Source organism: Macaca thibetana, chromosome 5 (assembly GCF_024542745.1).
Source record: "Macaca thibetana thibetana isolate TM-01 chromosome 5, ASM2454274v1, whole genome shotgun sequence".
In the NCBI taxonomy this organism is placed as follows: domain Eukaryota; kingdom Metazoa; phylum Chordata; class Mammalia; order Primates; family Cercopithecidae; genus Macaca; species Macaca thibetana.
The window spans coordinates 80,405,567-80,418,976 of record NC_065582.1 but is presented as its reverse complement, the minus strand read 5'-3'; the positions used below and the strand labels follow the sequence as shown (position 1 = coordinate 80,418,976).

The 13,410-nt window shown below is 40.6% G+C and overlaps 2 protein-coding genes across 2 annotated transcripts in view; both read left to right on the top strand.

Annotated features, from left to right (window-relative positions):
- The window catches only part of OSTC (oligosaccharyltransferase complex non-catalytic subunit), a 148,978-nt gene that overhangs the window by 57,993 nt on the left and 77,575 nt on the right, over window positions 1–13,410 (top strand). The window lies entirely within an intron of this gene.
- MCUB (mitochondrial calcium uniporter dominant negative subunit beta) overlaps window positions 2,496–13,410 on the top strand; it is a 1,088,652-nt gene continuing 1,077,737 nt past the window's right edge. The window contains exon 1 of the mRNA XM_050791032.1: window positions 2,496–2,499. The gene's annotated coding sequence lies outside the window, so the exon portion shown is untranslated. The remainder of the gene's footprint in view (window positions 2,500–13,410) is intronic.

The window sequence follows — 13,410 nt, the reverse complement described above, 5'->3', positions numbered from 1 at the left end:
TATTTCTTTGCACAAAACAAAAGCAAATAATTCAAACCTCCTTGTGATTCAAAAAGCAAAGATTATTTTCTATTGCTAATAGTCAACATTTTAAATACCCATCTTAGGCCAGGTGTGGTGGCTCACGCCTGTAATCCCAGCACTTTGGGAGGCCAAGGCAGATGGATCACTTGAGGACAGGAGTTTGACACCAGCCTGGGCAACATGGTGAAAACTCATCTCTACTAAAAATACAAAAATTAGCCGGTCACAGTAGTGCATGTCTGTAGTCCCAGCTACTCCGGAGGCTGAGGCAGGAGAATGGCTTGAACCAGGCATGTAGAGGTTGCAGTGAGCCAAGATTGTGCCACTGTACTCCAGCCTGGGTGACAGAGCGAGACTCTGTCTCGAAAAAAAAAAAAAAAAACTATCTTAAATCACTTCACAGTCATCCAAGTTGAACCTTATTCTTTTTCTTCTTAAGATTGAGCTAATCTACTATTAATGGAAACTGTACCCTTAAGTGACATTAGGTTTGCCTACCAAGGAGATTCAGGCCCTCTCTGTTCTGCATCTTCTTTCACATCCTACCCATTCCCAGGAAGCCTTCTTGATCTGACTTATGCTACGGAAGATCAGACGAGTGAGGGGCACAATTCTTGGTCCACGTTTTCTTGCTTCTTTAAAACAAAAGTGGTTCCTGTTGAGATAGATCATATTTTAACTGAATGGGAAATTTACTTCTGGAATTTCACTTTAGCCGGTTTTTCTCCATAGAAAGATGATCAAGGCAAATGCTATATGAATATTCTCCTCTTTACTATAGGTGGGTTCTTCTTAAGTCAAAACAAATTTATGGCCAGGTACGGGGGCTCACACCTGTAATCCCAACACTTTGGGAGGCCAAGGAGGGTGGGTCACTTGAGGTCAGGAGTTCAAGACCAGCCTGGCCAATATGGCAAAACCCCGTCTCTAATAAAAATACAAAAATTAGCCGGGTGTGTGTGGTGCATGCCTGTAATTCCAGCTACTCGGGAGGCTGAGGCAGGAGAATTGCTTGAGCCCGGGAGGAGGAGGTTGCAGTGAGCCAAGACTGCACCACTGCACTCCAGCCTAGGTGACAAAGTCTGGGTGACTTCATCTTAAGAAAAAAAACAAAACAAAATAAAACAAATTTATCTTTCATAATAAAATAGTCCAAGGGTCCAGGTGAGGTGGCTGACGCCTATAATCCCAGCACTTTGGGAGGCCAAGGCTGTTGGATCACCTGAGGTCAGGAGTTTGAGACCAGCCTGACCAACATGGTGAAACTCTGTCTCTACTAAAAATACCAAAAATTAGCCGGCGTGGTGGCGGCCACTGTAATCTCAGCTACTCAGGAGGCTGGGGCAGCAGAATCACTTGAACTGGGAGGCAGAGGTTGCAGTGAGCCAAGATCGCGCCATTGTACTCCAGCCTGGGTGATAAAAGCAAGACTCCGTCTCAAAAAAAAAAAAAAAAAGTCAAAGGAAAACTCTTAAGTGGACTGTGTCTTAAGAAACCCACTATGCCCATGTGTTGACAGGAGAGCTGTGTTGCCTAGTAAGACAAAGTAACTGAATGGTGATGCTACAATTATTAGTTTTTTATTTGTATAGATGGGGCCTATTTCTAGTTAATACTTCCTCTGGCTTGGGAGAGTCAGTGATAGGATATTGAAGCCTATGTGTAATGTTTAAGGCAAAATGTTGATATTTTAGATGAATTCTTTCATTTAAATTCCTCCTCGTGACCTACTGGTTTTGCAATGCATGTATCATGCTTCAGTATTAGAAACTTTAGTTTGGGGCTAACAGAAATAGTTCAGCTAATGAAAATAATGATTTTTTCATGCTGTACTACATAGTAATTTAAAGCATTTCAATTAAACAAACTGTCTCATTAGAGCTCCTTGATAATGCAGTTCCATTTGCTTTGATATGGTCAGAAATCCCAAGGATGCTTTTGGGATACACTCTAACTCTCATATGAACTTGCTTAAAAAGGTTACCACATACCAGACATTTTAGAGTACTCAAATGACCTACTTTAAAAACGTTTGAAGCCATTTTATGGTGTGGACTCTGAACAAATTACCCTTATTTAATAAGTAGCTTTCAGTTTGTGTTCCAAAAGTCATCTGAATTCTACCAATGAGGTTTGTTTTTCAAAGCTCCATTTTTCTCATATTATAAAATTAGAAAGCACATTCATTCATAAAATTCTCATTCTGGGCCAGCCACAGTGGCTTAAGCCTGTAATCCTAGCAATTTGGGATGCCGAGGTGGGCAGATCACCTGAGGTCAGGAGTTCGAGATTAGCCTGGCTAACATGGAGAAACCCCACCTCTACTAAAAATACAAAAACTAGCTGGGTGTGGTGGTGTGTGCCTGTAATCCCAGCTACTCAGGAGACTGAGGCAGGCGGAGGTTGAAGTGAGCTGAGATCACACCACTGCACTCCAGCTTGGGTAACAGACAGAGACTCTGTCTCGGGCGGGGGGGTGGAAACCTCATTCTGTTACTACTTTTTTTCACAGAATAATCTTATGATGAATATTATAATTTTAAAATTCACTATTTTGCAACATATTCCCTATCATTTTTTTCTTAAAAGAGTCTAGACTCACTTGCTCATTCCTCTGGAAAAAAAACCTAAGTACATAAATAAAATTGGCCGAGCACAGTGGCTCATGCCTGTAATCCCAGCACTTTGGGAGGACGAGGTGGGCAAATCACCTGAGGTCAGGAGTTCAAGACCAGCCTGGCCAACATAGTGAAACCCCATCTCTACTAAAAATACAAAAAATAGCCAATTATGGTGGCATACGCCAGTAATCCCAGCTACTTGGGAGGTTGAGGCAGAAGAATTGCTTGAACTCAGGAGACAGAGGTTGCAGTGAGCTGAGATAGGGCCATTGCACTCCAGCCTGGGTGACAGGAGCAAGACTCCATCTCAATAAATAAATAAACAAAATTGGTGAAAGGCTCATTGAGATAATCTGAGGATAAATTATATATCGTTCCTTTACCTTGAATATTTAAATGCCTTCACATAAGCTAAAGGTTCAAAAAGATAAATTCTATTAATTTTACTATAGTTGAAAACAGATGCTGAACTCAGTGGCTCACTCTGTAATCCCAGCACTTTGAGAGGCCAAGGCAGGGAGATCACCTGAGGTCAGGAGTTTGAGATCAGCCTGGCCAACATGGTGAAACCCCATCTCTACTAAAAATACAAAAATTAGCCAGTTGTGGTGGTCAGTGCCTGTAATCCCAGCTACTCAGGAGGCTGAGGCAGGAGAATGGCTTGAACCAGGGAAGCAGAGGTTGCAGTGAGCTGAGATTGCACCACTGCACTCCAGCCTGGGTGACAGAGCAAGACTTCATCTCAAAAATAAAAAAGAAAACAGATTTAAAAAATAAATTTCTCATATGCCTAACATAAGAAGTGAGGCACTTGAAAATTTATGTTACCAAATAGTCTCTTGAATTTAAATATCTGTTAATTTAACTTAAATATCAGACAAACCAGTTGTTGAACATGATAAAATAGCACAATGAACAGCTGACGGGATACCAGCTAGTTATTTTTTGGCTATTGTATGCTATAGCAATAAGAACATCAATTTTGATATCTCAATTCAAATCCAATTGAACTTGCAAAAATGAGAGCTTTATGCATTTAGGCCTGCTAATAACACCACCATCTTTTACCTTGATTGCAAAAACCATTTTTTTATTAGTTAGGGTAAGTAATGCTGGCTGCTATAACAAATCCTAAGGTCTAAAATGGCTTAACACAATAGAAGTTTATTTCTCTCTCTGACACAATGTCCAATGTGGTCATTCCATCTTATGACTTCAAAATAACTGGGGTCTCAGACTCTTCTGTTGGATCTTATAGCCAGGGGATGGACATCAGAGAGTGTATGAAGAACATTACAAGAGTCTTTTGGGTTTGTTGGGGGTTAGGGGAAGAATGGTAACTGGGCTCAGAAGTATTGTACATCACTTCTACCCACATTCCAGTGGCCAGAATTCAGTTACATGGTCACAACTAAGTACAATGGAGGCTGGGAAATGTAGTCTGTCTACCCAGGGAGTAAGAAAACGGGTTTTGGTGGACACATAGCAATCTTTCCACAAAAATCTCTATAGCCTCAGCAGGGACTTGAACAAAGAATATAATCTCACAGTTGTTCTTATAACTAGAGATATTGTCATCTGGTTTTTAGGTGGAATAATAAATGTAAAGTCTATAAAATAATGGTACTATTCTAACTAAAAGGTATTTAGAAATCAGTAACCATCTATGTCACGTGTTTAATCATCTGTGTCTCAGGTGCCTCTTCAAGGCACATAGATTCAGTTTTTCCCATCCAATTATCCGAATCTCTGAAAGCGCTTTTCTTTTCCACTCACTTGGCTATCAAAAATGGCAGACATAGTAACTTTAACTTAACTTTAATCCTGAAAGCTTGAGTGAATCATATTAAACATAACCCATTTTTTTTTTTGTTCTTTTCTTCCTGGCCTGTGTGACCCAAACCAGTGTTTTCAAAGGCGTACTGCCTGCATGAACCAATTTGAAGCTGAAGCTATGAGTTTTTGTTTTGTTTGTTTTTTTTTTCAGCTATGAATTTTTGAACACTTAAACCCAGACAATGCCTCAACAGAACCTCCAATAGTCTCTGGATTGATATTTCATTCAGTTTAAGTTTCTGGCAGAGGTTTGATTTTATGAACCATTGTTAATTACCAAGCTTTCCAAATGTCCTACAAGGAACTCTAATGCAAAAGACTATCCATCCATTGTGTAATTGGTCTCCGAAGTAGAAATTCAGCATAAAATTGAGGCAAGTACCCAGAAAACTCAGGCAAAATCTCACAGCTTGACTTGTATCTTCTTTTAAATATCACAACCCTAGAGCAAAACAGCAAATAATTGATAGGCGATGTAGAGAAGAGTAACTGATAGGATTGAAACCCTGCAGGGACTGACCTAGAAAGAGAGATAAAAGGAACTGAGAGAGCCCGGTTGCTCCACTTCATGCAATCCTGGGAGGTAGATGTTTCAGAGATCTGGCTCTGTCTAATCCCTCAGTGACTTCAAACATTTCTATTTTAATGGCTCTTCCTCTTTCGAATGGGGATAATATAAAATGGGTTAAATTTCCTCTCTGGGCTGAAGGTGACATTCACAAGGCATCTATCCAGTCCCTTTCCTGTTTGGAAGGCAACCTTCCACTGAGGCCTTCCCTGAGAGACTCCTCTGAGACCTGTTTCAGGCAGTCTTCAGTTGACATCCTGCCTGCATTTCCACAAACCCAAATGAAAGTTACTTAACCTCACTGGCCTCAGTTTCTCTTCTGCAAACTGGGAGTTAAAAATACCCACCTCTGCGCTACTGCACTCCAGCCTGGGCGACAGAGCCAGACTCTGTCTCAAAAAAAAAAAAAAAAAAAAAAAAAAAAAAAAAAATCCACCTCCCAGGTTTGGATGAGGGTTAAATAAATTGTTTAAAGTCACTTCACAGAGGGCTGTACAAATAAAAAGAGCTCAACCAGCTACTGTTATCTTAAAAAAGAAAGGTTAAACCAGCTCCCAATGACTTTCTGCATTATCTAACAATCCTTCGAGTTGGTAAAATGTTATTTGAAGCCCAAAACTCTCTGTATTTAATTTTATCCTAATTCAATCCATTTTGGCTATATTTTAGAGACTCACATAATGTCTTCTATGTGGTTATATATGGTTTCCATTATTTGTTCCTGAAAACTCTGAAGACTCAGAAACATGGTAATGTTGAAACATATGGTGCCACCCATACCTGAATTCCTCTGCACAGGTGCTCAGTGGGGACTGACGGTGAGGTAGTGCTTGACTTGCTACAGCAGGGCTGGCAAGTATGTGGCAGTTGCAATACCCAGCTCACCTCCAAAACATATGTCTATGTCTACTAATAAACATCTACATCAGTGAATAGGTCACCAAACTTTCCCATAGAGTCTATATTTTTCCACAAAATCCTTTTCAAAAATACTTTGGACAGTCTCTGCTGATCCATCAGCCACTACTAATCTATTTCCATTGCTGGGCTATAGCATAAAGGGAAGCAAATTTAAAACGGGAAGCAAACCTTGAAGAAGAACAAATTGATTTTAACTATTTGTTTTGGTTTTCTGTGTCTAGAAACTGAAAAAACAAATGACTAAAGTCAGTTCTTGATTGTCTGTGATATTGGAGAGTGTGGTTTAGCATGAATGAATCAAATTAATAAACCTATGTTAGAAATGGGACTTAAAAGAAATGTCTAAATATAAAAATCATAGCACTACAAAGAGCGTACATTTCATTTAAAAATAAAATGGAAAAAAAATCAATGGTAGGCAACCACAGACACACCTCCTCTTTTGTCAGAGCTGTTATTAACAAGTAACTAAGTCTGCAGATTTTATTTTCACCTTCTCTGTCCTTCACTACATGTAGACTGGTAGATGGGTTCATGGGATCTGCAGTGGGCAAGACACAAAAATGTAGAGACAACTGAGCTGGAAAGCCACAGACATGTTGATCAGCTCTTGAATAATAAATATCTGCAAGATTATAAAACTGTTGGTGATTTACATATGAAAACAGTCTCAGTGCTAGGGAGAGAGAAAAGTTTAAGTAGCAGCATGAGAAGCTTACAGGAAAAGGCTAAAAATATTTCAAAGGAAAACCTGTGAATTAGAAAAAATATATATTTCCATAAGCAATTTTGGTTATCTCCTGGGTAAAAGGCAAGATCATCTCTGTCTACGCTTGGTAAAGATGCTATGTATTTGGCCACTACCATTTGAGAGAAGCAGAAGAGCACAGCAGTGTTCAGACTCTAGAGCCAGACTGTCTGGGTTCAATCCCAGTTCTGGAACTTTTCAGCTTTGTGAGCCTGGGTAAGCTGTATGACTTCTCTGTGCCTTGGTTGTCTTCTCCATAAAGTTAGGATGATAATAGAGCCCACCTCATAACATTCTGACAAGGGCTAAATAAGTTTTATGTATCTAACATCTAGACTAGTTCTTGATACATACTAGGTTTTCTCCTTGGATATTTGTTGTTATTTGCTACAACTTGGTAAAGATCAGACCTCAAAGGAATAATAGCTCCTTTTAAAAATAGTAGATAGGCCAAGCATGGTGGCTCATGCCTCTAATCCCAGCATTCTTGAAGGCTGAGGTGGGTGGATTGCTTGAGCTCAGGAGTTCAAGACCATCTTGGGCAACATGGAGACACCACGTCTCTACAAAGATACAAAAATTAGCCAGGTGTGGTGGCGTATGCCTGTAGTCCCAACTACTTAGGAGGCTGAGGTGGAGGTTGCAGTGAGCCGTGATCATGCCACTGCACTCCAGCCTGGGTGACAGAGCCAGACCCTGTCTCCAAAAAACATAAATAAATAAATAAATAAATAAATAAATAAATATATAATGTAAAGTCCTTAAAATGGCTATCAGGTGCCCATCAATCCATGAGTGGATAAAGAAAATGTGGTATATAAATAAGATGGAATACTACTCAGCCATAAAAAGGAATGAGTTAATGGCATTCATAGCAACCTGGATGGGATTGGAAACTATTATTCTAAGTGAAGTAACTCAGGAATAAAATCAAACATCATATGTTCTCACTCATAAGTGGGAGCTAAGCTATGAGGATGCAAAGGCATAAGAATGATGCAATGGACTTTGGGGACTTTCAGGGAAAGGGTGGGAAGTGGGGTAAGGGATAAAAGGCTACAAATTGGGTTCAGTGTTTACTGCTCAGGTGATGGGTGCACCAAAATCTCATAAATCACCACTAAAGAATTTACTCATGTAACTGAATATCAGCTGTTCCCTAAAAAACCTATGGAAAAAAATGGCCTATTAGGGAAATAAAACAGTAGGATGTATTATTGAGTTTTGTTATCATGTGGTTTTTTAAAATACTTTTTTGAAAGTGTATTGGTTATTTATTGTTGCTGTAACATATTTCCATAATATTGGTTCATGCAGTACCATAAATCAGTGGCTTAAACAACACAAATATATTCTCTTCCAGTACTGGAGATGAGAAGTCTAAAGTGGGTCTCACTGGGCTAATACCAAGGTGTTGGCAGGGCACTTCCTTTCTGGGACCTTTCAGGGAAAATCCATTTTCTTGCCTTTCTGGCTTCTAGAGGTTGCCCACATTCCTTTGCTACTACTGCCATGCCATTGTCAAAGCCAGCAACAGCCAGTCAAGATTTCTTACATCACTCTGATGCCAAATCTTCTACCTCCTTCTCTCACATGTCAAGACCCCTGTGATTGGCCGGGCGCAGTGGCTCACGCCTGTAATGCCAGCACTTTGGGAGGCCCAGGTGGGTGGATCACGAGGTCAGGAGATTGAGACCATCCTGACTAACCCAGTGAAACCCCGTCTCTACTAAAGATATAAACAATTAGCTGGGTGTGGTGGTGGGCACCTGTAGTCCCAGCTACTCGGGAGGCTGAGGCAGGAGAATGGCATGAACCTGGGAGGAAGAGTTTGCAGTGAGCCGAGATCATGCCACTGCACTCTATCTAGTCTGGGGGACAAAGCGAGACTCTGTCTCAAAAAAAAAAAAAAAAAAAAAGGCCCCTGTGATTTCACTGGACCCACCCGATAATCCAGGATAGTCTCCCTATTTTAAAATCAGCTGATTAGCAAACTTAATTCATCTGCAACCCTAATTCCTCTTTGCCATGTAATGAAACATATTCACAGGTTCCAGGGATTAGGGTATAGACATTTTGGGGGGCCACTGTTCGGACTGCTGCAGAGCGGAATAACATCTATCTTAGAAACTGGAATCATTAATATACTCTGCACGGTAAAGTGAGAAGAGTTTTGGAGTAAGCAAACAAGAGGTCTGAGTTCAAGCCTGTGTTTGGTTATTAGCTAGTTTTATGATCTCAAGAAATTTTAAGTCACTTTATTTCTTTGGACTTCTATGCAATAAGAGTTGATGTTATATGACCTATGACTCTTGTCAAATTAAAAATAAAGGGCTAAAGTCACTGGATTATACAACAAAGCATCAAGATATTCTTCTGCAGAGGACAGTTCTAAATTTAGTTTTCAAATGAGTCTGCCTTTTCCTGCCCTACTTGGTTCTGAAATTTCCCCCTTTCACAATGTAAAAACCATGCATTCCCCCTTTCGCAGTGTAAAAACCATACAATACCAAACCATGGGTATTGGGAGAGGTGCAGTTTTTGGGGTTTTGTTGTTGTTGTTGTTGTTGTTGGGTTTTTTGTTGTTGTTGTTAGATAGAGTCTCGCTCTGTTGTCCAGGCTGGCATGCAGTGGCACCATCTTGGCTCACTGCAACCTCCGCCTCCTGGGTTTAAGTGACTTGCCTGCCTCAGCCTCCTGAGTAGCTGCGATTACAGGCGCATGCCACCACAGCCAGCTAACTTTTGTATTTTCAGTAGAGATGGTGTTTCACCATGTTGGTCAGGCTGGTCCCGAACTCCTGACCTCATGATCCTCCCACCTCAGCCTCCCAAAGTGCTGGGATTACAGGAGTGAGCCACCGCGCCCAGCTGTGGTGCAGTATTTTTGAGGCAAAATGTATGAACTGTTTTATCAATGCATACCAACGTTCACTCCAACATGGAAGAAATCATTCCTGTGGTGTTCTTTCTTAAACATAATTTCCTCTATTCCTATAGGTGGACACAAGTAATATTTTAAAATAAAATCTGATTTTATTGCAGCTATAATTAGAAACCATTTACTTGAAAGTTCTCCTTTTTGAAAATAGAGAGGAATACATTAACCTTCCCATGACTTTCTGAATCCTTGAAGACCACTAGATCATCCCTTGTTCTTCATAAGCTTTACTTTTCAATCCTTTAATCATATTTGTTGCAAATTTAAGAGACTACTTTTAACACTTTGGGAGGGGCTGTTGTTAATGACAATGGAGGTATAAGGGCAGATATAAAGCCAAGAAAACTTATCATCTATTATGCTAAGCACATTAATAGAGCTTACCCTTGTACTGAAGATCCTGGAGAAAAAGATAAAAGAGATATTTCTTCATTTTTGAAATTCATTAAGGAGAAAAAAAAAATCCATCTTAACTACCACAACTATTTATAGTCTCAGAAGTAGCTTGGTAACAGAAAATAATCCTGCCTGAACTAACAAATAAGCAATATAAATTCAAGCCTCAGTTATGTCATTAACTAGCTGTGTGACCATGGACAAGTCACTTGACCTCTCTAAACTTTCATTTCATAGTGTTCATTCACTGGACTGCAAGAGAATAATTGGGTCCAACAAAGAGTAACAAAGAAAACGTGATAGGATAGAGAAGACATATTAAGAAGAAACCTGTAAGGCCGGGCACGGTGGCTCACACCTGTAATCCCAGCACTTTGGGAGGCCAAGGTGGGCAGATCACCTGAGGTCAGGGGTTCAAGACCAGCCTCAACATGGAGAAACCCCGTCTCTACTAAAAATAAAAAACTAGCTAGGTATGGTGGTGTATGCCTGTAATCACAGCTAGTTAGGAGGCTGAGGCAGGAGAATTGCTTGAACCTGGGAGATAGAGGTTGTGGTGAGCCAAGATCGCGCCATCGCACTCCAGCCTGGACAACAAGAGCGAAACTCCGTCTCAAAAAAAAAAAAAAAAAAAGAAGAAGAAGAAACCTGTAAACCGTTTTAAGAAATGCTGAATTTCAAACACCACTAATTTAAACAAAATTCCCTCAACAGGGAATCAGATGGACCGGCTATCTGATTTATTCTGTCAACCTACCCAGGAATGCCAGCAGCTTAGGAAATTGTGATGATGAAAAGAAAACAAGGCCGGGCGCGGTGGCTCAAGCCTGTAATCCCAGCACTTTGGGAGGCCGAGACGGGCGGATCACGAGGTCAGGAGATCGAGACCATCCTGGCTAACACGGTGAAACCCCGTCTCTACTAAAAAATACAAAAAACTAGCCGGGCGCGGTGGTGGCGCCTGTAGTCCCAGCTACTCGGGAGGCTGAGGCAGGAGAATGGCGTGAACCCGGGAGGCGGAGCTTGCAGTGAGCCGAGATCGCGCCACTGCACTCCAGCCTGGGTGACAGAGCCAGACTCCGTCTCAAAAAAAAAAAAAAAAAAAAAAAAAGAAAACAAAAAAAGTTTGTAAAATTTTTTACTTTTTTGAAAACAAGTGAATATCTAGTGTATTTTTTTATTTCATAATCAAACTTGTTTTCATTTTCAAATCTCTATGAAACAAATGAAGACAATGCTAAATAGAGTTAGTTCAATTGAGCTTGACACTATTGAGGGCCCAAACAGAGGTTTATTTCCTCAAAAAGCAATCAACATTCTCCCTCTTGCATTACCAAAATTTGTACCCTAACTAGGTAGTCACCTCAAAAACCTTAGTCTGGTAACACAGCGCATACAGCAGGGGAGTATGAGACCATCATCTCTAGTGGAAAAACAACTCAAACATGCCTGAGTGACGGACAACAGCCATAAACGGTGTCTCTTTTCCTTGTGAAAAATAACACATCTCCATGCTTTGGCTGACTATTGAACCTTGGGGACAGCCTCCGGTTCCAAACAGAAAGCAATGCAGATCTCATTGGCATTCCAATATAGTCTGTTTTCAGTTCCCACAGATGTTTTTAGCTGGTGGTAGGCTGTCGCCTTCAGGAGTTTGTCATTTACAGAATCTTATAAAGTGGGTACCAGTGTTCCCTGCCCTCTTCCCAGGCAGGAACAGCTATGTCATGGGAAACCGGTCAGGCATTCAGCTGCTTCTTGTCCCAGACCTCCTGGGGTTGGCCTATCTTTCCAAGCCAATTTGAGGCTTCTCTGTTCTCTTTGTTCCCCCTTGGCTATCTATGACAAGAGACTGAATCTTAGAGCTGTGTGGTCCATCAGGGATATTTTGGGCTAATAATACCCATTGTGCTTGGAAATGTACATTTGTATGGTACCACAATAAAGTTCCTGAGTAGAATTTGCTTGTCTGTGCTAAAAACTTCAGTAAACCATTAACAGGAGCCAAAGCCTTCAATGAGGAGAGAAGGTGTGTCTTATAGATGGGATGGGACAGGAGTAATAATAAGTGTCTAAATGCAGGACTGACTTACCTTTATTGCTAAAGGCATGATCTTGACAGATTTAAAGACAGAAACCAAGAAATGAATGTCATATTGTCACTTTTAATTCCCCAGCAAAATAAATTTCCTGATTTTTCTGTTAGAGTGATTCATTAACAAAAACTTTGCATTAAAATAAGAAATGATTTCTTTAAAGTCTGTCTTGTGAAAAGACATTGCTTATTATACTATTTAGATTTGATTTCCTGGGGTGGAAATATTTGCCTATGCTAGCAACAACGCATCAAGCATACAGATGCAGAGCCAGTGGCCAGGCTTCTTAAATAAATGATTTTAGTAGATATGGCTCTTGGCCTTCGGGACATAAAATCTGTCTTTGTTTCTGTTTTGTATACTAATATCAGCAAAGGCTTCCCTTTTCTCTTAGCATTTGGAAACTTTTGGTTGAATTTCATTAGGCAGGTGGCTCTCTTTTAATGTATAAGTTTTTATGTAATGTTGGAAAAAGTTAATCAGAATGCTTGAATAACAGGTTGAACAGCTATTAAAATTTGTAATCATTAAGATTCACTTAGCCAGAACCTCTATCCTTTTTTTTTTTTTTTTTTTTTTATGAGACAGATTCTTGTTCTGTCACCCAGACTGGAGTGCAGTGGCATGATCTTGGCTCACTGCAACCTCCGCCTCCCCAGTTCAAGTGATTCTCCTGCCTCAGCCTCCCAAGCAGCTGGGATTATAGGTGCACGCCACCACGCCCAGCTAATTTTGTATTTTTAGTAGAGATGGGGTTTCACCATGTTGGCCAGGCTAGTCTTGAACTCCTGGCTTCAAGTGATCCACCCCCCTCGGCCTCCCAAAGGGCTGGGATTACAGGCATGAGCCACCACACCCAGCCCTCAAATCTTTTTAATAGAATCTTTAAAAATATTTTGACTGGGTGTGGTTGCATCATGCCTGTAATCCCAGCACTTTTGGGAGGCTGAAGCGGGTGGATCACGTGAAGCTAGGAGTTTGAGACCAGCCTGGCCAACATGGTGAAACCCCATTTCTACTAAAAATACAAAAATTAGCCGGGGCACAGGCCTGTAATCCCAGCTACTCAGGAGGCACAAGAGTTACTTGAACCCAAAAGGCAGAGGCTGCAGTTAGCTGAGATCACACCACTGCATTCCAGCCTGGGAAACAGAGGGAAACTCCGTCTCAAAAATAAATAAATAAAAAACAAACAAAAACCAAAGTATATTATTTCCTGTATTAAAGATCTTGTAGGGTACTAAGATCAAGATTCTGGAT